This window comes from Siphateles boraxobius, unplaced genomic scaffold (assembly GCF_051911475.1).
Source record: "Siphateles boraxobius isolate OS27281-9 unplaced genomic scaffold, OSU_SipBor_1 22, whole genome shotgun sequence".
In the NCBI taxonomy this organism is placed as follows: Eukaryota; Metazoa; Chordata; class Actinopteri; order Cypriniformes; family Leuciscidae; genus Siphateles; species Siphateles boraxobius.
In genome coordinates, this window is record NW_027508833.1 from 30,156,332 (window position 1) to 30,181,468 (window position 25,137).

At 47.3% G+C, this 25,137-nt stretch overlaps 1 protein-coding gene across 4 annotated transcripts in view; it reads left to right on the plus strand.

Moving 5' to 3' along the window:
* The window catches only part of dlgap2a (discs, large (Drosophila) homolog-associated protein 2a), a 184,523-nt gene that overhangs the window by 91,662 nt on the left and 67,724 nt on the right, over nt 1-25,137 (plus strand). The window lies entirely within an intron of this gene.

Genomic DNA, 25,137 nt, shown 5'->3' on the forward strand with positions numbered 1-25,137 from the left:
TTTTTTGGTGGAAAAGGGGTATGTCTGAGCCCTGTGAATGGAGCTAGCTTTGGTGTGGAATCCTCATCTTCTCTCTGTCTGAGCCCTGTGAATGGAGATAGCTTTGCTGTGGAATCCTCATCTTCTCTCTCTCTGTCTGCCGGAGCCTTGTGAGTAGAACCAGCTTCACTGGGGAATCCTCATCTTCCCTCTGTCTGAGCCCTGTGAATGGAACTAGCTTTGCTGTGGAGTCCTCATCTTCTCTCTGTCTGAGCCCTGTGAATGGAACTAGCTTTGCTGTGGAATCCTCATCTTCTCTCTGTCTGAGCCCTGTGAATGGAGCTAGCTTTGCTGTGGAATCCTCATCTTCTCTCTGTCTGAGCCCTGTGAATGGAGCTAGCTTTGCTGTGGAATCCTCCTCTTCTCTCTCTGTCTGCCGGAGCCTTGTGAGTAGAACCAGCTTCACTGTGGAATCCTCATCTTCTTTCTGTCTGAGCCCTGTGAATGGAACTAGCTTTGCAGTGGAAACCTCATCTTCTCTCTGTCTGAGCCCTGTGAATGGAACTAGCTTTGCTGTGGAATCCTCATCTTCTCTCTGTCTGAGCCCTGTGAATGGAACTAGCTTTGCTGTGGAATCCTCATCTTCTCTCTGTCTGAGCCCTGTGAATGGAGCTAGCTTTGCTGTGGAATCCTCATCTTCTCTCTCTGTCTGCCGGAGCCTTGTGAGTAGAACCAGCTTCACTGTGGAATCCTCATCTTCTCTCTGTCCGAGCCCTGTGAATGGAACTAGCTTTGCTGTGGAAACCTCATCTTCTCTCTGTCTGAGCCCTGTGAAGAGAAAGACAGTTCTGCTGTGAATCCGAGAGAAACAGTTCTGCGGGTAATTCTTACCTGTCCTCTACCTGTCTGAGCCCCGAGAGGAGAGCCAGTCCTGTGGGTGATTCCGTATTCCTCTCCGTCCACCCGAATCCTGGGAAGAGAGAGACAGTTCTGCTGTGAATCCGAGAGAAACAGTTTCGCTGATAACTCTTACCGGTTCTCTGCCTGCCTGTGCCCCGAGAAAAGAGCCAACTCTGTGCTGATTCCGTACTCCTCTCCGTCCACCCGAATCCTGTGAAGAGAAAGACAGTTCTGCTGTGAATCCGAGAGAAGCAGTTCCGCTGATAATTCTTACCTGTTCCTTGCCTGCCAGAGTCCTGAGAAGGACCAGTTATACGGCTGAAACCTCACCTTCCTCCAGTTGGCTTGAGGTTGTTTTTACTTAATTTATTCAATAAAGATTCTGTGTTTTTCTACATTACTTTGCCTCTGTGTCCTCTGTGGTGTTGGCTCCTCGCGGTGGTACGTGAGTCGGGGGCTGGGACGGCCGGTCATCTGGCGTTCACTCCTCCCCCGACCTGGTGACATAAAGTGGCGTAGTCGGCAGGGTTATTGCCACCGCGAGTTGAAGCGGCCACAGGTTCACTATGGCCGACGAAGAGATGGTGGCTGCAAGACCACAGGTCATGCCCGTGTTTATGGGAGCCCCTTGGGCCCAGCGTTATGGAGGACCGGGATCAGAACTACATCTCCAGGACTGGAGGACGCAAACTGAATACCTGGCTGGCCTCCAGGGGCTGAGTGATGCACAGAAGACACAGTTTGTTCTGGGCTCCCTGGAGGGAGAAGCAAAGAGGGAAGTTCTTGCTGCACCCAGCACTGCACGAGCCACCGCCAAGGCCATCTTTGACTTTTTGGCGGAACTGTATGGGGATACTACCCCCGTGGCCGCCCTTCGGGCTCAGTTCTTCAACTTTCGACAAGGTCCTAGGCAAGCCTTACGGGCTTATGCGTTGAAGCTACGTGAGCAGTTTGTTCGATTGAAAGGGCGACCCGATCATGGTCTGGGTGATGGAGATTCCTTATTGCGAGATCAGTTCGTTTTGGGGCTCCGAGACGGGCCTATCCGACAGAGTATAAAGCTCCAGCTCCGCCGAGACCCAGCGTTAACTTTTGAAGATCTCCGACAGGAGGCCTTGGCGTTGGAGATGGATCAGGGTGAGGCAACTGACCCACCGGTGTGTATGGCTGTTGGTGGTGCCTCTACTCCAACCGTAGATTGGAAACAGAAGTTGCGTGCAGAACTGTTGGAGGACGTCAAAGGACAGATGGCTGAACTATCTAGGACCCTCCTAGAAGAACTGCGCCGGGGACAGCTCAGTGGCCGGGATCGATCCTATTCCGAGGGGAGCCGAGAGCCCGGACGGCGCCCTGGACGACCGGCTAATCCGAGGTTCCAGTGGGATGGTCAGGGCAGGCCCATTTGTAACAGCTGTGGGGAATCAGGCCATTATAGCCGTCAGTGTGGCTCCCGACGCAGTTCCCAAGAGGGTTTTTAGTTGTGCCGGCCACTGCGGGTCAAGTGGCCGGGACCCCCTTAAATGACCCCCTTTCTATGCCTATCCTCCGAGACGACTGGGTTGGACGTTGTCCAACCGTGAAGATTCAGGTTAATGGGGTGGAGATTGAGGGTTTAGTCGATACCGGTTCCCAAGTCACGTTATTCTCCGAGAGCCTGTCCAGGGAACTCTTTAAAAACCGACGACTTCAGGAGGCGGAGTCCTCACAACTTGTGTTGAGAGGAGCAAACGGGCTAGACATTCCCTATACCGGCTATGTGATGGTGGACTTCCATGTTCAAGGGGTCCCCGTACGACAAAAAGGAGTTGTTATCGTTAGAGACCGCTGCTTGGGTTCACATCGAGCATTGATTGGCATGAATGTCATTTCGGAATGCTGGGAAGAGCTGTTCCGAAACCGGCCGGCCCAGGCCCCTTCGGTCCCAGAGCGACAGGAATGGGAGCGTATTCTGGCTGACTGCCGTAGGATTCAGGCGGCTAACCGCGAGGAGGATCGCGAAAGCATTGGGCGAGTAATTTGCCGGTTTGGCCTGACAGTGCCAGCACGAAGCGAGGCAGTGATATGGGCTCGGCTGCCTCCAAGGTCTTATGGCGTGGACGACTGGGTCCTCCTCGAACCACATTGGGATTGCCAATCCATCGGAGTGGCCCGAGGGCTGGCTGGGGTCCATCGGGGCCGGGTCTCGGTGCGGGTACGGAACGTTAACCCGTATCCTGTCGTCCTTCGCCGCCATCAACGCCTGGTCCGAGTCACCGCGGTGCGTTCCCACCAGGTGAGGGAAGAGAGAGACGTTTGCTTCCGTCAAGTGAGCTCTGTTGTAGTGGAAGTGGCTGTTAGATCGGTAGAGCCGAGGAATGACCCCCAGAGAGGTGGAATACCGGATCATGTGGCAGGAGATTCCTTAAAAGGAGAGGGCCTGGAAGAGGAACAACAACTCCAACTCCGAGACTTTCTGGCGAAATGGCAACATGTGTTCTCTACCCACGATGAAGACTATGGTTGTACGGGGATTGTCAAACATCAGATTCCTACAGGCGACGCGGCACCAAGCAGAGAGCGGTATCGGCCGGTGCCCCCGACGCTTTATTCAGAGGTTCGCACCCTGCTGAAGGGGATGCTGGATGGAGGAATCATACGGGAGAGTAGTAGCCCTTGGGCGGCCCCAATTGTGCTAGTGCGGAAAAAGACCGGTGCCTGGAGATTTTGTGTTGACTATCGGAAGTTGAATGACGTGACGAAGAAGGACGCATTCCCCTTACCACGCATTGAGGATTCCCTCACTAGTCTGACTCAGGCCGCCTGGTACTCCACGTTAGATCTGGCCAGTGGGTACTGGCAGGTGCAGGTGGACGAGAGGGATAGGGAGAAGACTGCCTTTACCACTCCATTTGGGCTCTTTGAGTGGGAGCGGATGCCGTTTGGGCTGTGCAATGCCCCTGCGACTTTCCAGAGGCTAATGCAGCGATGCTTGGGAGGGCAGTTAGTTGATTCAACCTTGGTCTACCTCGATGACGTCATAGTATTCTCGCCAGACTTCGCCTCCCATCTGCTCCACCTGGAACGTGTGTTCCAGGCTATGGAAAAATATGGATTGAAGTTGCGGCCGGATAAATGCCAGCTATTTAGGAGTGAGGTGCAGTTTCTGGGCCATCGGGTCAGCGCTGCAGGTGTGTCCCCTGACCCGGAGAAGGTGTCTGCCGTCCAGGGCTGGGAGGTGCCAAAAACTGTCCGGCAAGTAAGGTCCTTCTTGGGCTTTGTAGGCTACTATCGACGTTTCATCAAGGGGTTTTCGGGGATTGCCAAGCCCCTGAATCGACTCCTCGAAGGTACCGGACGCTCCCGACCCCGGGGATCTCCCTCCGTGGACTGGGACTCGGCGTGTGAATCGGCTTTCCAAAAACTCAAGCGGGAACTCCTTCAGGCCCCGATCCTGGCGTATGCTGATTTTACTCAGCCGTTTATCCTATACACCGACGCAAGTAATGCAGGATTGGGAGCTGTACTCGCACAACGACAGCAGGGAGAGGAGAGAGTTATTGCATATGCCAGCCGGAGTCTCCATCCAGCCGAGCGGAATGCCTCCAACTATAGCTCTTTCAAGATAGAACTTCTGGCAATGAAGTGGGCGATGACGGAAAAATTTAAAGACTACTTATGGGGAGCGAAGGTGATGGTGGTGACCGATAACAACCCCCTGGTTCATCTGCAGACAGCCAGATTGGGAGCGGTGGAGCAGCGTTGGGTGGCCCAACTGGCAAATTACGATTACCAGCTTCAATATCGACCAGGTAGAGAGCATACTAATGCGGATGCGCTGTCCCGACTCCCTGTGCCTAACGAGAGTGGGCGAACCGTACCCCCTACTTTTGAACCGGAGGAAAGACTGCTAGTGGGAGTGGTGGAAGCCCCCGGAATCCGGTTGGAGGGAGTACCCACTGGCTGGGGATGGGACCCAGGCCGGTGGAAAGAGTTACAGCAGAGGGATGTTGACCTGGCAAGGGTGCATGCTTACCTGCAACAAGGTTCTAGGCCGGGGGTAGAAGAGAGGCAGACTCAAACCGTGGCAGTAAGGAAACTCATGGGGCAGTGGAAGAGACTCAGTTTGAGAGAGGGGGTGATCTGTCGTTTTATTCAAGAGCCAGTAAACCAGGAGGCAGTATACCAGGTGGTGGTGCCAGAAGAACAGCGTTTGGCCCTGCTGGAAGCCTACCACACGCACACAGGACACCAAGGACAAGAAAGGACATTATCCCTGTTAAGGAGGTATTTTCACTGGACAGGGATGGAAGCGACGGTCAGGGAGTTCGTTCAAAGTTGCCCCCGGTGTGTACTTTTTAAGACCAGGAAAGAGGCAAGAGCTCCCTTGGTCCCCATGTGCCCTAGAGCACCTCTGCACATCGTGGGGATGGACTTCTTAACGCTGGGTCGGCCCACGGATCGGTACCAGAACATCTTGGTAGCAACTGATCTATTTACCAAATACGCATGGGCTATTCCTACCCCAGACCAAACAGCTGTTACCACTGCCGGTGTACTCTGGCGAGCTATTATCCAGCCCTTCGGGTGCCCCGAGACTCTTCACTCGGATCAGGGCCCGAACTTTGAAGCTAGGGTTGTACAAGAACTGAGCCGCCTTTATGGGTGCCGGAAGACTCGCACTACCTCGTATCACCCCCAAGGTAACGGGGGGTGCGAGAGGTTCAACCAGACCCTGTTGGGGTTACTCGGGACCTTGGAAGCCGACCAACAGAGTCAGTGGGAGGAATGCCTCCCTGCCCTAGTACAAGCCTATAATAACAGTGTACACAGCACCACAGGTTATGCCCCGGCATTCTTGATGTTTGGGAGACACATGCGGTTACCGGTTGATCTGTTGCTGGGGACTAAGCCTACGGAGGGAGTTCAGAGTACGACGGAGTGGGTGGGTCGTCATCATCGGCAGCTCCATTACGCCTACCGTCGGGTTACGGACCATCTGAGCGCAGCAGCAGCCAAAAATAAACGGTTGTATGATCGGACAGCTCGAGAAGCCCCCCTACTGCCCGGAGAGCGAGTATTGGTGCGAGACAATCGACGCCCAGGGAAGGGCAAACTCAGCGACCGTTGGGAGACTGTACCGTATGTGGTGGAACGCCAACAAAGGCCTGATCTACCTGTGTATACCGTTCGCCCTGAAGGAAGGCTAGGCCCTGAGCGGGTACTCCACCGGAATTTGCTTCGTCCTTGCCCAAATTATTTGGCCCCGATGGAAGAGGCCCCTGAACGGTCTATGACCCCAGTAGCTCCATCAGTGGGATGGGCCGTGGTCCCAAGGGGCCCCGAAATCGAGGCGGTAAGAGCAGTCCCCTTATCCCCACCTCGACGTTCCCAGAGGGACAACCAGGGGAGGCCACCCCAGCGATACGGCGAGTGGGCCGAAGTTTCCCGGTCCTAGGGACTAGTCCCGAATGGCAGGGGGGGATGTCACCGGGGTGACAAAGGCAGGCGGAACCTTTTAATCACAGCCGGGTTTCCGAGGGGAGGGATTTCCGGTGTGGGACCCGGAAGACTCCAGTTCCGGAAAACTCCGAGCAGAGACGGAGGATGATGAGTTGATACAAAACAGGTGCGGGAGAGGATGATTGCGATCGCGATTGGGACGCGTTGTCAGTTGGGAAGGATAAAAGGACATTTCATCTTCAACGAAGCAGGAAGGAGAGAGGAATAGCGGCGGGAGATATTCGGGTGAATCTGGAGATGTGGAGAGGAGAACTGTGGCGGATAACAGATAAGTGCTGTTGATGTTTGGAGTGAGAAATGAGAAATCTGGTGGAGGACGTGATGAGAAGATAAGTGCTGTTGATGTTAGGACTGTGATATGAGAAATCTGTTTAGAGGATGTGATGAGGCTGCATGAAGTGTAATTTTGTCTTTTTGGAGGAAGTTGAATGCCCCACGCTCCATTGGAAAAAGTCCAAGAGATTGTGAGAGGTGCAGTGGACCAGACCCCCTGTCTCCGCCCTAGTTTGTGAGTGACGAGACTTTGCAGTGTTGTTCATTAATGTAAACACGTGTGCAGATTTGTGCGAGTTGCAGTTGAGCACGAGTGGAGGTGTAATGCAGTGACATTGGGGAAGCGGTCCTGGCTGTGGAGACATCGTCCGCGACTCATTGGATGGAGACCGTTAGAAGTCATCTAGTGGTGAAATTCTCCTTTTCTCCTCTTTAATCGTTACGGGGCATTGTGAATGGAACTAGCTTTGCTGTGGAATCCTCATCTTCTCTCTCTGTCTGCCGGAGCCTTGTGAGTAGAACCAGCTTCACTGTGGAATCCTCATCTTCTCTCTGTCCGAGCCCTGTGAATGGAACTAGCTTTGCTGTGGAAACCTCATCTTCTCTCTGTCTGAGCCCTGTGAATGGAGATAGCTTTGCTGTGGAATCCTCATCTTCTCTCTCTCTGTCTGCCGGAGCCTTGTGAGTAGAACCAGCTTCACTGGGGAATCCTCATCTTCCCTCTGTCTGAGCCCTGTGAATGGAACTAGCTTTGCTGTGGAAACCTCATCTTCTCTCTGTCTGAGCCCTGTGAATGGAACTAGCTTTGCTGTGGAATCCTCGTCTTCTCTCTGTCTGAGCCCTGTGAATGGAGCTAGCTTTGGTGTGGAATCCTCATCTTCTCTCTGTCTGAGCCCTGTGAATGGAGATAGCTTTGCTGTGGAATCCTCATCTTCTCTCTCTCTGTCTGCCGGAGCCTTGTGAGTAGAACCAGCTTCACTGGGGAATCCTCATCTTCCCTCTGTCTGAGCCCTGTGAATGGAACTAGCTTTGCTGTGGAGTCCTCATCTTCTCTCTGTCTGAGCCCTGTGAATGGAACTAGCTTTGCTGTGGAATCCTCATCTTCTCTCTGTCTGAGCCCTGTGAATGGAGCTAGCTTTGCTGTGGAATCCTCATCTTCTCTCTGTCTGAGCCCTGTGAATGGAGCTAGCTTTGCTGTGGAATCCTCCTCTTCTCTCTCTGTCTGCCGGAGCCTTGTGAGTAGAACCAGCTTCACTGTGGAATCCTCATCTTCTTTCTGTCTGAGCCCTGTGAATGGAACTAGCTTTGCAGTGGAAACCTCATCTTCTCTCTGTCTGAGCCCTGTGAATGGAACTAGCTTTGCTGTGGAATCCTCATCTTCTCTCTGTCTGAGCCCTGTGAATGGAACTAGCTTTGCTGTGGAATCCTCATCTTCTCTCTGTCTGAGCCCTGTGAATGGAGCTAGCTTTGCTGTGGAATCCTCATCTTCTCTCTCTGTCTGCCGGAGCCTTGTGAGTAGAACCAGCTTCACTGTGGAATCCTCATCTTCTCTCTGTCCGAGCCCTGTGAATGGAACTAGCTTTGCTGTGGAAACCTCATCTTCTCTCTGTCTGAGCCCTGTGAAGAGAAAGACAGTTCTGCTGTGAATCCGAGAGAAACAGTTCTGCGGGTAATTCTTACCTGTCCTCTACCTGTCTGAGCCCCGAGAGGAGAGCCAGTCCTGTGGCTGATTCCGTATTCCTCTCCGTCCACCCGAATCCTGGGAAGAGAGAGACAGTTCTGCTGTGAATCCGAGAGAAACAGTTTCGCTGATAACTCTTACCGGTTCTCTGCCTGCCTGTGCCCCGAGAAAAGAGCCAACTCTGTGCTGATTCCGTACTCCTCTCCGTCCACCCGAATCCTGTGAAGAGAAAGACAGTTCTGCTGTGAATCCGAGAGAAGCAGTTCCGCTGATAATTCTTACCTGTTCCTTGCCTGCCAGAGTCCTGAGAAGGACCAGTTATACGGCTGAAACCTCACCTTCCTCCAGTTGGCTTGAGGTTGTTTTTACTTAATTTATTCAATAAAGATTCTGTGTTTTTCTACATTACTTTGCCTCTGTGTCCTCTGTGGTGTTGGCTCCTCGCGGTGGTACGTGAGTCGGGGGCTGGGACGGCCGGTCATCTGGCGTTCACTCCTCCCCCGACCTGGTGACATTTGTGCCCCACTGAAAACCAGGACTGTTTCGTTTGTCAACTCTGCACCGCGGTTTACATCGGAACTTCGTCAGCTGAAAGTCAAGGGTCGTCGATTAGAACAAATAGGTAACACTTTATTTTACAGTGTCCTTGTTACATATGTTACATGTACTTACCATAGTAATAACAGTAAATTATGCATAATTACATGCAACTAACCCTCAACCAAATCCCAATCCTACCCTAACCCTATAGTAAGTACATCTAGTTGCTTAATATTACTTAGTACTTAAATATTTAATTACACTGTAACAATGACACCTTAAAACAAAGTGTATCCCGATTATATTCCAAGACTGGAATTGTAGTTCATAAAGATTTGTATGCTGATCACATGCCAGTTTATAAGTCTGCACTTTCCGCAGTGAAATCAGATTATTATGTTGGTTTAATTGGATCTGGTGTTGGAAACACAAAATCTCTTTTCTCTCTAGTTAACGCTATTTTAAAGCCACCTGATTGTTCTAACTGGCATATAGACTCTACAGAATTGTGTGAAGCATTCATGCTCTTTTTTTAATAAGAAAATTGAACATATTCACCAGCAATTGGTTTCACCAAACCCTGATTGTAAAATAATTCATTCTTGCTTCGTGCCATCTCTGTTATCTTTATTTTCTACCTTTTCTACTTTTAAAATTGTAACTGTTGATGAAATTTGTTTCATTGTACAAAAATCGAAATCTGTAAATCTAAATCGACTCACTTGGTTAAAGCTGTTTTACCATTTCTTTCCTCTTTAATCACTGATATCATGCATACTTCACTTCTTTCTGGTACTGTCCCTACTGCACTTAAAACTGCTGTTATAACAGCTATTCTTAAGAAACCTGGGACAGACTCAAAGAATTTAGAAAATTTGCGTCCCATTTGGAATCTGCCGTTTCTGTCAAAAATCCCAGAAAAAATTGTTGCTATCCAGCTCCGTGAACATCTTTCTTGTAATAGTTTATATGAGCAGTTTCAATCAGGGTTTCGTTCTCATCAGTATAGAAACTGCAATTGTAAATATTTCTAATGAACCACTACTAGCTGCTGATGCTGGTATTTTATCAATACTTATTCTTCTTGATCTTAGTGCAGCATTTGATACCATTTCACATTCTGTACTGTTGAGAAGGCTGGAATCCATTGGAATTACTGGTATGGCATTAAGCTGGTTTCGTTCCTATCTCACGGACCACATTCAATTTGTACATCTTAAACAGTTTAAATCAAAACCCCCCTATGTTGTCACTGGTGTTCCCCAGGGTTCTGTTTTAGGACCTCTTTTGTTTATTATTTATCTTTTACCATTTGGCTTCTTAAGTGAATAAAAAATGGTTTTCAAGTAATTTTCTAAAAGTCAAATATTTCTTTTGTGGTCATAGATAATTGCTCTGTTAATAATTGCTCTGTCTCCATCCTGTCCTTTCACTCAAGATTACTGCTACGCTTGTGCATGCTCTTATAACATAACAAATCGACTATTGTAATGCTTTGTTTTATCGGTTTCCTTCCAAATCTCTTCATAAATTACAGTTGGTACAAAATGCCGCAGCTCGATTCATTACCAAAACTTCCATTTCGGAACATATTTCTCCTGTTTTACAAAATTTGCATTGGCTCCCAGTTAAATTCTGTGTAAATTTAAAATGTTTACTTTTAACTTACAAAGCACTTAACAACCTTGGCTCCTTCATATCTTCTAGATCTTGTTCATATACATACTCCTTCCTGCATTTTAAGATCGTGTTCTGCACTTACACTTGTTCTTCCACGCACTCATACAACTTCTATGGGGTCACAAGCTTTTGGTTATGCGGCTCCCCATTTATGAAACTCACTTCCTGTAGAAGTTCGCAACAGTTTTAGTCTTTTGGTCTTTAAATCTTAAAACGTATCTGTTTAGGCAGGCTTTAATGTTTGTTGCTGTACTGGTTTTATTAGTACTCTGGTTTTAGGGATAACTTATGGGTAGGGTCAGGTTTAGGAGTAGGGATATGGTTAGGATTACACCTTTGACACAGGAACATTGTTCCAGGATCAACAAAATATGTTGACCCAGGAAAGCATCTAACTCGTCAAAATCAGGACGCAGCCCAAAGGACTTAAACTACCTGCGTGAAGATGAGTGATAAGTTTGTGTAGCTATATCAAATAACAGTTACGCTAATAGTTTGATGACTAAAGATTGTTATGAGGCAGTCCGGAAAAGTCCAGAAAGGAGGATCTAAACGCAGTGACTTATTTATTAACTCTTTCCCCGCCATTGACAGAATTTTCTGGCTTTCCGTGTTTTTACTGTTATACGGTAGGGGGCGCTATGACACATCTTCTGAAAGAGTACTGAATCTCCTAATCAAAACACATTTGAAGAAAATGCAGAAACAAGCGTTATCCTGTTATTAACAAGGGTTATTTGCTATCATATATGTAAAATAATGTAATCATCAGCATTAAACAGCATATAAATAAAAACTGCCTAATGTTACTGAATGAAATGTCAACCCAGGATTAGCTACAGGACTGTGTAAGCATTAGGGGGGTTGATGGAATCTACTCCGTCTATGTTTTGATCATCGTTCTGAATCCGGTCTATATATAGTCTTTGACAAAAACGTTACTTTCTCTTTTCTTTGCTCAAAATGTTTTTTTTTTATGAAACCCACATTCAAGTGTTGATAAAAAGAATGGATTCTGCTAGAGTAAAACGTACTCGGTTACATACTGTAATGTCACCTCGGTTCTCTCTAGAAGAGGGAACAAGTATTGCGTAAGTTGCTTACGCTACGGGTAAAGTCATCTTTTCTCGAGATAGGAAGCCAAAAATTTTCCTTAATTTTGTATTTATTGTCAACGCAGTGCAGCAGGTAGCAGACCTACAGCAGGCTGTCTAGCATGCTCATTGGCTGCCCTGCGGCTACTGCCGCAGCCTACCACAGAGCCTGGCGTGACGTGACGCGTCACAGCCCGACAGAATGGGTGTGGCTTAGCGTATAAAAGAGAGGCTCGGAGGCTGCTTCCCTGGTTTTCATCGACTGAAGCGAAAGTCGCTCGTGGCGCGAGCACGGCAGGTTACGCAATACTCGTTCCCTCTTCTAGAGAGAACCGAGGTTACATTATGCAACCGAGTACGTTCTCTTACGAGAGGTTCTCTGGTATTGCGTAAGTTACTTGCGCTACGGGAACCCCTTGTCAACGCCATGCGTCCCAGGGAATCCCGGGGAACATAGATAAGTGGGAATCAGGCGGTCAGCAACGCGGGTCGCCACATGTACATAAGCACCCATAGGGAATACAGAGCAGCGTTGCCAGTCTATATAAAGCATATCAACCCATTTAGTGCAGCTAAACCAGGAGAGCTAAGTCACGTGAGAGTAGTCGGTGCACGATGAGATCTGGACAGAAGTCTAGCCTGCAAGGCGGGAACTTCCAGGTTATAAAACCTAACAAATGTGGACGGGGAGGCCCAGCCCGCCGCCTCACAAATGTCATGAATGGAAATCCCGCTGGACCAAGCCCACGACGAGGCCACGCCCCTAGTGGAATGAGCCATGATGTCCAAAGGGCATTGCAGACCTTTAGACACATAAGCATTCCCTATATCCACTATCCATCGGGAAAGACTCTGTTTCGAGGCGGCGAGACCCTTGGTGTGCCCACCAAATGAAATAAAGAGCTGCTCCGAGCTGCTGAAAGGGGCGGAGCGTGTAAAGTAAGCCCTCAGCGCCCTGACAGGGCAGAGGAGATTAACATCGCTCTCACTATCGGATGCTGGCAGAGCCGATAGAGAAATGACCTGCACTCTGAAGGGGGTGCCAATCACCTTAGGGACATAGCCATGTCTTGGCTTGAGGATGACTTTAGAGTCATTTGGTCCAAACTCAAGACACGCAGCGCTAATGGATAGCGTGTGTAAATCCCCCACACGTTTGACTGATGACAGAGCTGTCAGAAAAAAGTTTTTGAGCGAGAGGTACTTTAGGTCCACGGAATCTAGCGGTTCAAAGTGGTATGCTTTCGGGGCCTCTAGGACCAAAGAAAGATTCCATATAGGAGCCGACGGGGGTCGCGGGAATAAGGAGCACAGAGTGGCGCGTTTCCCTGATTCTCTTGAGTACCTTTGGCAACAGTGAGACCGGAGGGAAAGCACAAAGTGGGCGCCTGGACCAGATTTGGGCCAGCGCGTCCTCGTTCTTTGAAAAGAACATCGGGCAGTGAGCATTGTCTTTTGACGCACACAGGTCGACTTCCGCTCTGCCGAAAAGGCGCCATAGCAACTGGACTGTCTGGGGGTGCAGGGACCATTCCCCTGGGGGAACGTTGTCCCTGGACAGTTTGTCTGGGCCGTCGTTCAGGTGGCCTGGCACATGCGCAGCTCTCAGCGAGCACAGTAAGTGCTGAGACCATACGAGGAGGTGTTCCGTTAGATCGCAGAGATTCCTGGATATGACACTGCCCTGACGGTTCACGTATGACACCACAGACATGTTGTCCGAGCGGACTAGAACGTGGTGGTCTTGTATGAACGGGAGAAAGTGCTTCAGCGCGTTCTCGACCGCTATCATCTTCAGACAGTTTATGTTAAGGCGTTTCTCTCGGTCTGACCACAGGCCGAAGACCGTTCTGCGCTCGAAGAGAGCGCTCCAAACTAATTTGGAGGCGTACGTCGAGATGACCTTTCGGTATGAGATGTTAACCATCGTTACCCCTCGCTGGTATCAGTCGTCCGCTAACCAGGGCTGCAGAGCTGAAACTGAGTCACTCTGATTCGCCTGCAGCCGAAAGCCCAAGCTCGGTGAGGCACCCGAGCATTCAACCAGCGTTGTAGCGGGCGCATGCGCAGTAGGCCCAGCTGAAGCACTGCTGCAGCTGATGCCATACAGCCCAGCATTCTCTGAAATGTTTTCAGGGAAGCGACGCTGCCCTTCCGGAAAGATGCGACCAGGTGTCGAACACGGCACCGCGCTGTGTCGATTTACGAGCCGTCATAGCCACAGAGTCCAGTTCTATCCCCAGAAAGGAAACTGACTGACTGGGCAGTAATGAGCTCTTGGTCCAGTTGACCGTGAGACCCAGGCTTTCCAGATGACTGAGGAGCACTCTTCTGTGAGATAAGAGTTCTATCTCTGACTGTGCCAGAATCAGCCAATCGTCCAAATAGTTCAGAATCCGCATGCCCTGATTTCTCAAGGGGGCGAGAGCTGCGTCCATGCACTTCGTAAATGTACGAGGTGCTAAAGACAGGCCGAACAGGAGGACGGTGTATTGATAAACCTGACCGTCAAAGGCGAATTTCAAGAATGGCCTGAGACGGGGTATTATCTGAATCTGAACAGGGGTGTCTTTCAGATCGAGAGAGATAAACCAGTCCCTCGGGCGAATTTGCGTGAGAATTTGTCTGGTCGTGAGCATTTTGAACGGTCTTCTCACGAGAGCTTTGTTCAAATATCTCAGATCTAAGATAGGTCTGAGAGCTCCATCCTTCTTGGGAACGAGAAAATAGCGGCTGTAAAAGCCTGACTCGCTCAGATAAGGAGGTACCGGGTCTACACAGCAGTTTGGCTTAGCACAGCAGTTTGGCTATTTCTGAGCGGAGTAGATGCGCTAATTCCGCTTGACCTTTCGTCGCGGTCCGTGCCTGAAAGCGCGGGGGATGGCGAGCGAATTGTAGCAAATAGCCCTGTCTTATTGTGCTCAGCAACCATTCTGATACCCCCGGAATAGCTTCCCATGCTTTTACACGTATAGCTAGGGGCAGAATGGACCCCGGGTTCTGATCGCCGCACTTTGTGGGTTCGGGAAACGCGCGCGCCCTCGGTGCTTGGGTACAGCGGCTCTCTGACATCGATGGCTGGCTGTTTCACGTGTGACGTCCCGATTGCTCTGATCGGGGAATGTTTTGTGGTAACTTTGCGATGAGCGAGCAGCGCCTGGGGCGAGGTGTTTGTTAGTAAGCGTGAGGCGAGGTGTTTGTTAGCTGGACGCTGGCTAGTGCTTCACGCAGGAGGCTGGTCACGTGAGCGGCCTGCAGCTGAGCTGGAGCGTCGAGGCAGGAAGAGGTTCATGGCCTGCGAGGTCTTTTGTACTTCAGAAAAACGGTCGGCGATCCCGTTAACCGCTGGGCCGAAGAGACCTATAGGGGCGAGCGGTGCGTTGAGGAACATGGCGCGCTCGGATTCCCTCATATCAGCGAGCGTCAGCCAGAGGTGTCTCTCTGTGACGGTGAGCGGAGCCATGCATCTACTAATCGCCTGAGCCGCGGACTTCGTAGCACGAAGGGAAAGATCCGTCGTGCTCCTCAAATCCGTGATGGTGGCTGGGTCCCTGCCTTTCTCATCCCATTCACGGAGGAGATCGGCCTGAAGGATGGCTGCTCATTGGCTGCCAAATACACCGCTGCAGTAGCCTTCTCTAAGGGGACTGACAGGGTGAGATATTTTGACGGTGGTCCCGCCGCGGCGGGACTCAACCGTCTTTTCCTCCTTGTTGCTGCTAGGAGGACTTTGCGTGCTCAGATTTCAGTGCGATTTTAGGCCGAGGCCCCCGTGGGGGAGGCGGCCTGTGACAGCTGGACGAACGCGATCTAGGGCGGACGCAGCCTGTCGGGCGGCTGAAAACGCGCGGACGACAAGAGCTGACATGGTCCTGCAGGCTTTAGACGGGAGGGCAAACTTTGAGCGCCATCCTGCGGAGGGCGGACAAAGGTGCGCTGCTACCGCCTCCTCCACTGGGGGAATAACACTGTACCCCTTCTCGGCGGCGCCGTCCACTTGGGAGAGCCCGAGGAGACATGAGAGTGGAGCCTCACGGAGAATGGTGCAGGCCTGGATGCGGGCGCTTGGGGGCGGCGATGTAGGAAACAGTCGTCCAGTTTGTTAGGCACAGGCTCTTTCAGCGGTGACCACTTGAGGCCCAGCTGGTCGGCGGCCATGGAGAGGAGGCGCATGAGTTCCGCGTCCATGCCAGCACGAGTCGAGGCCAGGATAGAGCAGCTGTCACCTGCGGCGTCACCTTCCACCTCGTCCCCTGAAGCGGCGCCAGTGAGGGCCGGAGCCGGCAGCTGCGCGTCCGGGAGGGGGGGCGGAGAACTCGAGGGAGAGGCTCCGGCGAGCACTTAAACACCACATCAGTCTCCTGCGGCCTTTGAGAACGGCGCTTGTTCTTGCACGGTTTCACAGAGGGCGGAGAGACAGCTTCCACGTTGAAAACTTCGAGTCAAGCCCGCAGTGTCGACATCAGAAGTTCCGCACAATGGACGCAGCCCCCCGACGAGAGCGCGAGGGCTGCGTGGTCCGGGCCCAGGCAGAGAGCGCAGATCACATGGCGGTCTCCGGCGCTGAGCGGGGCTCGGCACGAGCCACAGGAAGTGCGAGACATTTTGAGAAAAACGTCTCGTGCTCTTTTAGACATAAGTGTGTGTCGCGGCGGAGAGAACCTCTCGTAAGAGAACAGTTTTTTTTTGTTTAAAAGTGCACTGTTCTTTCTTTTGATATATTGCATGTTCAGATATTCCTTTAACAAATTATTTTGGGGGCCATGGAATTTTTGTCAAAATGATCAAATAAACAGTGGCTGGCAACTTTTTTTAAACAACGCTGGCGGGAAAGAGTTAATAAAACAAAACAACAAAAGTAAATCCAGGTAACAAACAGGAGATTCCAAACACAAGATAAACAGAACTAAACAGAGCGCAGATTACATCCACGTGGGACAACACCAGACACATAACAGAAGAAACACTGGTGATTATATACACAAGGTAACAAAGGGCTAAGGTGTATGCAATGAGTAGTCATGATAACAGATGAGGATAACTATGGAAACTAAAAAGGCACAAAGTAAACAAGAACTAAAGACAGGGAGTGAAACACTGGAACAATGGGGAACAAAGGATACACTTCAAAATAAGAATCCTACAACGTAAAACCTGGGAATCAAGACAGGAATTTATCAAAGATGATTAAACTCACTCGCAAATTACAGACAGTTTAGCTCGCTAAAAATAAACAATAATTACGTGTCATTATAAAAACGTAATTACAATGCCTAGTAATCTGTCGAGTTACAGATAGCAGTCAATAAAGCAATAGCAACATTAGCAAACTGTTTTTGTGTTGAGGCACGATGACTTTTAGAGATGCTTCCAGACAAAAAAGTCCCACCTGAGCCATGCATTGTTATTCGCTGGGGCTACACGTCCACTGCAGCCCAGAAACATCCCGAACACAGGAATGCAAGAAGAAAATAAAAACATACAGAAACAGGGCAGTGTCTGTGGACCATGAGGCATTATTTTTGTATGAGTCTGTACTTTATACGAAGATCCTGCATAATGCACCTTTAATACATTTCTATGTGTAAGGGACAGTGAAATGTTTAGCTGAACTTCAGCTTATTAAATTAATAGTTTATTTAATACTGCATTTGTTTTGTTTAATATCGGATTTTTTACCCTCAGCAGTAACACAGACAGATCCCTTAGTGGTTGTAAAACTTGGTTGCACTATATTTTATGGTACGTGCACTTTCAATATATACTTACAGTGTACTTACCCACAAAAGTGCTGAGTAATGTAAGGTAACTACATGGGTTAAGTCAAGGTTTAGGGGTAGGTTCAGGTTTAGTATCTAGTGAAACTGTTGTTGTAGAGCAAGCAGTACAATGTTATGACAGCTTCCTCTGAAAGAAGCACAACATACTCAGATGAAACCAGTACATTAGCTTCAGAGAGTGTGTGCAACACTGTGTTTTAATAAATATGTGTGTGTGTGTGTGTGTGTGTGTGTGTGTGTGTGTGTGTGTGTGTGTGTGTGTGTGTGTGTGTGTGTGTGTGTGTGTGTGTGTGTGTGTGTGTGTGTGTGTGTGTGTGTGTGTGTGTGTGTGTATGTGAGTGTGTTTTAATAAATAATGAATTAAAGATTCATTTTTAAGAGAAGCGTCATAAGGTTGCCCCAAAGTGCTTGGTGAATCATCAGTTCTGGCTTATGGTGGTTGTTTTTATCCTTTGGGAGCCTTTATGAAAAGGTTGCTGGATCTAGAAATCTAAAATTACACAGATAAATTCAGTTTGCGCACTGACAGTCCTTTGGTTCACACAGCTAAGATTGAGAAGAGTTTTCATTCTGTGTTTGTTGTGTGCAGAAGTGTCTCTTTGATTTTGTAAGTTTAGTATTCATTTGTTTTTGCCATGATTGGTTTAATGTGTAAAATCTCTTTGTTGTGATTGGTTTAGTGTGTGCTGAGGTTAAGGTCAATTGTGTTGCCTTGATCTCTGTGACAGTAAACAGGCAGTAAAATAGACACGGCACTTAATCTAACAAGATTTCACATTTCCTCAGGTACAAATATAAACTCTATTATAGTGTGCTTGTGTGTGTGTTTACTTTTTATTGGTTGCTTATGTGTATTCTTGTTTGTATGGTATGTTTTTTGCTTGCATACCTTTGTTAATGCGTCTGTATTTTTATCTTCTTTTTAAACTGACATTCATTTAGAAGTAGCTATGTGTTTTGATTGCAAATTAATCATTTTTAATTGTAGTGTAGGCATTTTGTAGGTATTTGGATATTTTGAGATGCCAGATCATCTGAGAGAGACCAGGGATGTTGGTCCTCAGTGCTTGATCTTTTCTTAGTTATACATTTTAGATGCATTACAAACAGAGGTGGACAGTAAAAAAGTACATTTACTTGAGTACTGTACTTAAGTACATGTTTTGAGTATCTGCACCTTAGTTGAGTATTATTTTTTCTGGAAACTTTTTACTTTAACTTCACTACATTTGAAAGACAAATATCATAATTTTTACTCCACTACATTTCTGTCAAGGTCCTTGATTAGAAAGTAGTAACGTCAGTCAGGGGATGATTTTGGTTGCACTGGTTGCATTTTGGTTGGAAATATAAGTCGAGTTAATCAGAACCCGAGGTCAGATTGGCGTCAACATACAACGTCAGAAAGACTTTGGATTTTGGTTGGAAATGAAAGTCGGGTTGACGTCAGAACGTCAGGCATAGATTAGGGTAGGCAGGTATAGATTCAGAGGCAAGCATTACAGATGTAAGCATTACATACAACAATTCAATAATAATAAAACAATGCATTGACATTTACTTTTTACTTTTGATACTTAAGAACTTTTAAAAATGAGTACTTCTGTACTTTTACTTGTAACAGAGTAATATTTAACCAGTATCTGTACTTTCACTCAAGTAAGGAAGTTGTGTACTTTGTCCACCTCTGATTACAAAGATCTAACAGTGCTTCATAGTGCATTGTTCTCATTAAACTCTAAATGATTACAACAGACTGGGATTAAGAGCTTTTAAAGTACAGTAGTTCCAGTGGCTGTTATGAAATCAAGCTTAAATGATGAGGTGCTGTCCATGGTCCTGGAACGGTATAGCAAGCTGCTTTGAGTTTCAAGAATGTACATTATTTTCTTACAAGTTTTAGATATGTTTGCAATTTAAGTGGTGGATTTCCATGCCAATTAATATTGAGAAGGAAGTCATGACTAGTTGGATGGGGTTTGGAGGCACGTGGTACGCCTGATATATGATGTTGACTTGGTGACATCCTTAGGGACATCCCCAACTGTTTTGCTAGTGATGTGATTGTCAACTTTGTTTAATGTGATACAGTAAATAACTTTGCTGAAGAGCTGAGATAAGGAGTATTTGCAAGTTGTTTACTTTTCAGGGTTAAAAATGTGAAATATTGTACAATAGGTGCATGGAGCTGTAAAACATCCCTCTTTTGGGTTCTGACTTCACTACCTTTGTGTCACAGTGTCTGGTTGTGTTTCCCTTGTTATGTCGTGGAGCGTCTGGTAGCCTCTCCGTAGAGGGGGGGTTATGAAACAGTGTCTGGTTGTGTTTCCCTTGTTTGTCACTAGAGGTCCTCGTTCTCACGGTGTCCGTCACATTTGACTTCATTTCCCAGCTTCTGCCTGCCACTGTCACTCATCAGTCCATTGCACTCAGCTGTTCCCCGTAATCATTGTTCCCAGCTGTTCATTGTTAGTCTTGTTAGATCTGTGTATATATTCCCTGTCTGTGTCAGTATGTGTACGGAGTAGTTGTTAGATGTCCTCACATTTTATGGTTGGTTTCTTGGCAATTCATGTTTTTGGACTGTTTGATTATTTGGATTTGACCCCTGCCTGGAAGACTACGATTTGGATTACCCTATTAAAACTACTGCTATTGGATTTTCTGCCTCCTGTGTGTTACGTGACACCTTTCTTTGTATCATTAATACTTAATGAATTGACAGCATTTCAACAAGGATCTGAAACTGTTTCTGTCACATGACACAGCTGAAGTCACCTTTACATACCGGTTACTGTGGCAACTGCAAAATTTTTGTGCAGTTTTATTTTTTTACTTTTAAAAATTTGCCTTTGGATGTCACAAAAATGTGTTACTCCTGAATGACTTCCTATAGCAAACTGTTCTGTGTTCTTTCCATGTATTTCTGTGTTCAGACACTTTTAGGCCAATTGCATTGTGTGGACCCACCAGCTGCGGGTTTAGCGTCATGATTTATGAAACACATTTCACCTCCCAGAATCTGCTGCAGCAATATTAAGAAATGCAGCACTGTCCTGCATTTTACAAAGACACGTTTTAATGTTTTTCAGTATTTATCCAGCAACTGAATAACAGTCCTAAGTAAAAGTGTAATTGAATCATTTTAATTAAGGGTGTTAATTGATTAAAATGAATCAAATTAATTGCATAATTTGCTGATTAAGTTAATCTCAAATAACTGCATGTCAATAACCAGCAGTAACTAATGTTGCCAGAAATGAACTTTCATTGAAAACGATTGACTTCCTGTTGCTTTGTCACTGAAAATCAGTATCAGTGTAAACATCCCCTTAAGTGAGCATTGATTTGTTCATTTTTACAAATGGTGTTTTAAATTTTCTAGAATTTTTAGTCCATAAACCTGTCTATTTTCCAAATATTTGTCTTTAGTTTGCTGTAATAGGCATGTTTTACCACGCTGAGAAGAACCAGGCACAGTTAATAGCCCTCGTCACAGTAATGCTAATTCCCTCCTTTACGATAAGCATTTAAAAGGAACTCACTGGGCTTATCAGACTCTAGGAATCTCTCACTCTCCTGGGCAGGAGAGAATGATGTCGTTCCTCTCTAAAAGTGAGTTCATATGAAGTGAGATTGTTTGAGACGCAAGAAAAGGACTGCTGTGGCAATCACTTTTGAGGGGGGTGATTAATTGGAGGATTAATTGTCAAGCTGGAACAAAGTAGGACATTGTGGGAACATTCTGCTTAATGAAGCATGTTGGAATGACTAAAGAGAGATATCTCCTGCATTCATATGGTTTCTTACACATAATTATTCTGCCTCTTAAGATACCTCATTTTAGGCAAAAAGCAGCTAAAGCAGCATTGCAATCAGCAATCATCACATCCTCCACTCACCCTGGTCACCACCTGTTTGAACGGTTACCGTCAAGACGGAGACTTAGATCACTGGCCACAAGAACATCTCGGCACAGGAACAGTTTCTTCCCACAGGCCATTTCCCTTCTGAACAGTTAACACACCTCCCAAGGCACATGCCTCTAAGTGCAATACTCCCACTGTTTAGTGCAATATCCTACAACTCAGGTGATACTTATACTTATATTTAGATTTATTTATTGTGATATTCAAAACACTGTAAATATGTTCATAATCTGTAAATCTGGAAATGTCTATTCTGACTAAACCTAACTGTGATACTTTTATTCTCATATATTTATATTTTTATTCTTTATTCTTATAATTTGTAGTATTATGTTTAATGTTTCTTGTTGTATTTGTATAGTCCACTGGAAGCCTCAGCACCAAAACAAATTCCTTGTGTGTGCAAGCACACTTGGCAATAAAGCTCTTTCTGATTCTGATTCTGATTGCATGTAATCCCAGAATGCATTGTAATAAGGTCTGAGATGATGGCAGACATAAATATATATAATCTTATATATAAACCGTTTTCTTTTCAACACTAAAAAATACATTTTTTTTTTTATTCGGGAAAAGTTTGTCAAAAGTGTAGTAAAAAATATTACTTTACACAATACTTTGTGTTATTTATTTTTATGTTCATGTTATTACTTATGCTGCTAACATCTAAATCCATTTAAATCAGTTGCGAGTCTAGTGGGTTCACTTATGAGGATCCTTGATGGCAAGAATGGTCCCTATGTAGTCTATAGGGAGCTCACTTGTTTTGTCAGGGCTGTTGTCGTGGCTGTGCGGTTTTAACGGTTCCATCAGGTCCTTTCTCTAGTGTTAATGTGGTGGATGGATCATTTGTCTTCACTAGCGCTGCTGTAGTGACAGCAAAATAAAGCTTCTACCTGCTGCCCCCTGCAGAGAGACAAGAGAAAGAAAAGAGGAACGAATGCGAAGGCGCCTTTGGCTGATTGCACTCATGCTGTTAGTATGCAGGATGCTGCAGTAAGCGTATTTATTCCGCAGGGACCGTCCAGGGTAAGAATACTGAAATCATGAGATGAGGTGACAGGAAATGCTTGAGGCTGTAGGGCACCGGTGAGCAGTGTCATAACACTCACACAAACATGTAGAGCCTCTGATGACCTCCTCTGAACCCGTACTGAGATCGTACAGTCCGATTCATGAATAAATGAATCTTTCGAGCCAGTTCCTCTTAACGAATCGGTCAAATTCACAAATGAATCAGTGATGAGTCAGAACTCTGCTCACTCACTCAGGGTTACTGCATTAACAGTCTACTTTTGGTCATATGCGACTTGACTTACAGTAAACCAAGTAACTTACTGTTATGTTGCTCTTTAAGTTTGTGAGAGTTAAATCGTGTTTTGTTGTAATAGATGTGTAGATGTAGGTTGTTATAGATTATTTACATTTAGTTAACCTGGCAATTAATACACACAGATACACACACATACTATATATATACTGTACTGTAGATATACTGTATATAAATATATATATTATGTATATACAGTATTATGTACAGTGTATATATATATATATATATATCGCATATGTAACGCCCTTTACCATAAGCTTAATGTTTTATCTCTGGAGGCACTGTAAATAAACTATTACGTCAGTTTTGCCCAAATCTGAACCACTGTCACATGTGCGACTTGTGCTGAACATTTCACAATATAATTTATTTTATTTTATACATTCTTTGGAAGTCCAAAGCAATGATGTGCAATGATGTGTTTCAAAAACAGCATTTCCTCGACAGCCTTACAACTACACTTTTATTTAGTTGTCATGTGGTTCAGAATTCATATTTTTACTAATTACAATTTTTAATTGTAAAATTACATTTTTGAGATTTGTGAGTTGGCGTAGGTTATATGTGTTTGCTTCTTATTGCAACTTATGCAATTTATTTGCCTGCAGGATAAAATGGGTAAAATGTATTCCTTTAGTTTAAGAGGCAAATGATGTTCATTTTGTGTAGCTAACTTAGAAAATAAAACTTGGAGACGAAAAAACAACGATTATCACCACTGTGTTCATGGACTTTTCAGTTAGTTTTCATTTGTCACATGTTCCTTTGTTCAGTTTCCCGCCACTAGTCTATCTCACTGGTTACCATCATTAGTTCATCTGTATCACCTGTGTCCTATTAATTACCATCATCTGTGTTTGCTATTTATTTTCTCCTGTTCACTCTGTCTTTGTCCGGTCTCTGTTATGTATGGTTGTGGTTATCCTGCCTGTCTGCCCACTTGGAGAACTTTCATTAAAATAGATGTATATTGAGCTTAATCTGTTTGTCTTCGTCTTCCTATCTGCCAACCGTGACAGAAGATCGGACCGCCCAATATGGACGATAGGGCAAGAATGATCGTCCTGACTCAGGAGATCCCTAACCTTTTTTCTTGTGTTAAGGACTGTATGTGTCTTGCCGCCACCAGTGCCCTGGACGACGAGACCCTAAAGACCCTGTTCTGGATCGGGGCAATGTTCCACCAGCATATCGACCTCCCAGACACCACAGGATTAGAATGGAAAGAGACCGTCATCAGGTGTCTGGAGAGCGTCGCGCCCCGATTCAGAACCCAGCCAGACCCAGAGCCCATTTTACCCTCGACCGTGGAGTACTCGTGTGTGCCCCCTGCAGACGGAGAGCTACCACCCGCCGTGACACGTCAGCCAGAGCCCGAGGAGAAGAGGACAGAGCTGACCCTTGCCCCGGAAGTGAAGCCTCATGGCAAGTCTGACCAGAGGTGTGAGCCAACGACAACAGTGGACGAGGGAGTCATGAATAAGGAGAATGAGAACTGGCTGATCAACTTCAGTGAGGAATTAACAACTCCCACACATCATCACTGTTCCTGAACAGTACTAATGACTGTACAGACTGTGTATTACTCACTGTCATTCCGTCAAGATCCTCACCACCTCCATCACCCCAAAACTCAGTCAGTTCTCCAGCCCAGCCGCTGCCAGATGTCAACAGCCCTGCGTCTATGTGGAAGCCCTGCTATGACGTTGAGCCGCAGGTCCTGTTACCACCAGCAGGGTTAGTGCGAGAGGATCCTACGGCTCCACCTCCTGCCTTCGACCTCTTCGCTCCATCTCGACCTGTCGGCTCCGTCTTGGCGCCTCCCACCTTCAGCTCCACCGGAGACCCTCGGACTTGCGCTTCCACCGGGCTCCCTCGTCCTGCCGGCCCCCCCTTGGTTAGTCGTCTCACCATTTCCGTCACGGACTTGCGGTCTGTCCTCTACACTCTGTCCCTCCACCCCTACAACTGCAGCGGGTTCCTCCTTCCCCTCGGGGTCACTTCTGTCCTCCATCACACCCAGTCCACCTCAGCCCTCGGGTACTCTGGCTCTGCCTTCGAAGGTCGTCGCCGTGACATCGCCGAGATCTCCAGAGCCAGCGATGCTGCTGGCGTTCATCGGCTCAACGTCTGTGGATTCATCGATCACGCCTCTGTCGGTCGTTCCCCATCTATCTCCAGCCTTGTCACCACCTGGACTCCTCCCCCCTTGTCTCCACCATGGGCTGTCGGTACTGGGGAGCTCTGGGTCTGTGCCATCGGCCAAGCACCATCGTCGCCGCCAGGGGATCGCCGTCCCATCATCACCATCCCTGCGTCTCACCATCCGGTCTTCACCACATCTGTATCCAGTCATCCTGCCATCACCATCCCTTCGCCTCATCCTGCCACCATCCCTCCTCTTCTGCCTCCCCGCATCGTTCCGCCATCTCCTCGTCCCCCTCCAGAA